This window comes from Pteropus vampyrus, unplaced genomic scaffold (assembly GCF_000151845.1).
Source record: "Pteropus vampyrus isolate Shadow unplaced genomic scaffold, Pvam_2.0 Scaffold93, whole genome shotgun sequence".
Taxonomy (NCBI): domain Eukaryota; kingdom Metazoa; phylum Chordata; class Mammalia; order Chiroptera; family Pteropodidae; genus Pteropus; species Pteropus vampyrus.
Window position 1 is genome coordinate 2,635,021 of NW_011888874.1, and position 2,138 is coordinate 2,637,158.

The window sequence follows — 2,138 nt, forward strand, 5'->3', positions numbered from 1 at the left end:
TTAGAAGTAGGCAGTGCATAGGACAACATATTTTGGGTCTCTGTAATGCCAGATTCCATGACTGAATAATATTGTCCACTAATTGACTTATTTAATGACATGAAAAGAAAGTTAGTCTGAAAAATTCCTTTTGATGTATAGTTATGACATTCTTAGAGTAGGCACTGTGTTAATAAATTAGAATGGCTTAAAGAAATCTGCGTACATGAAAAAGCTATTGCTTTTATGCTATAACCCCTACCGGCTCCACATTCCTTGCCATTATTCGGTGGCAAAGCAATGATGAAAATGACAAATAATCTAAAGCACTAAAAATCCAAATTATTTGCAAAATAATTATTCAGCTTCTATGTATGTGGCACTTTCCTCTGCATGTGAGATTTCTTTACTGACCATCCACAGCATTTCTCCGTGGTAGTTTAAGTCCCCTCCACAGAATTCCCATCTGAAAAATGAAGAAACTGCCTTAACAAATGGCGAATAGAGTTTTTGCTCTGTGCAGCTCAAATAGGTTTGAGGGTAGATTCCAAATTTGGCAACTTCAATGTTCTGAGTTGGTTTCAGGTAGTATTCTCACCTAAACGTGGTTTATTTCTCATCTCATCAATATCAATGATCTACCACGAGAACTATTTTGTTTAAAATCATTAAGTGCTACTATTAGGATAAAAAATAAATTCACAGATCCTTCTGGAGTCTTGCTATTTATGGATGATAACTTGGTATAACCTGTAGAGCCCAATTACAAATGACAAAAACATTGGTGTTCCTGATCCCTAAACATAGGCTTTGTTAACATTTTCTCATATTTGCCTCTGGTCTATTTTTTTTTTTTTTATAAAAGAAATAAAATGGCCACAGTTCTCCATAATAAAATTCTACACATAGACACTAAGAACAAAGGACTATTTTGACAGCATAGAGTTCTAGGAAAGAGAGGCCCAGATTAAACAAACAGTAAGTGCTATTATATCTGTTGCCAAAGGAACAACAGTGCTTGGGTGATGTTTTCCAGGCAACCCCATGGCATAAATCTTTAATACCACTGCCTTTCATGTGACATTTATGTATAAAACTGTTTATAGAGCAATGAAACCTTTTCTTGTGTTCATTAAGGTTTATCAGGGCCGTCAATGCTTGTGTTCTTATGATGCAACTGCTCACAACATGCCAGTAAATGTGATCAAGGCATTCTGCTTTTGCTCTTTGTTTGGTTCTCACCAGAACCAAATAAGGGGCTGATGTACCAGTTACAAAACAAGGTCAATGGCAAGATGACAGCAAACCTTACACAGGCGTGCTTGCAGACTCCAGTGTCTAAGCACCAGTGAGAGTTGTTTAGCATCAGGCCAGAAGACTTTCTCTTTGTAGCACCCACAAATTTTGACTTAATTTTCATAGAAAATCTAGGCTGGATAAATTTGATTTCATTTAAATAAAAGAAAACTGAAATACATAAATTATCAGACTTTATTAAAAAATAATCTGCCCAAGTTAGGGAATAAATGACATTTTAGAATCACAGATCTGCAAAAAGCCTGTTGAGAATGATTTCCTCATTTCTTGAGTAAATTAGAAAACCAATTTACAAAAATATTTGGCAAACTGTATGAGGCTTTCTATTGCGAGTGATGAAAACTCAATTCACAGTAGATTTTGTGAAAAGGATGGTTGACTGACACAGGTACCTGGAGAGTCAAAATGGTGCTTTGCCTTTGGGCATAGGTCGCTCTAGACCTCTTCGACATACACCCTCCTCTCCGGTTTACCTCTCATCCTCTCCCTAGGACGTGGCACGTCTCCCCCAGATGTTTCATATGCATTTGACCTTCAGTGTCCATTGTTATAGAGAAGGAGCAGCTGCCTCTAGTGACAAGGGTCCTGGGAACATCCTGATTGGCTCGGTCTAGGACAGGGCCCATTCCTGGTCTAATGGCTGTGCCCAGAGAGATGGGCTTAGTTCTGTGGGTGATTTAGCCCGGGTCCTGGCCACGCCTTCATCTGCAAGTCCTCCTGCAGCACACGGTCTAAGGAGGTCCTTACAGAATGGTGGAGGGGTCACTTCCCAAAGAAGTGACACTGGATAGATGAGAGTCAAATAGGTTCATTATAGCGAGTCAGGTGTGAGTGAACATGAG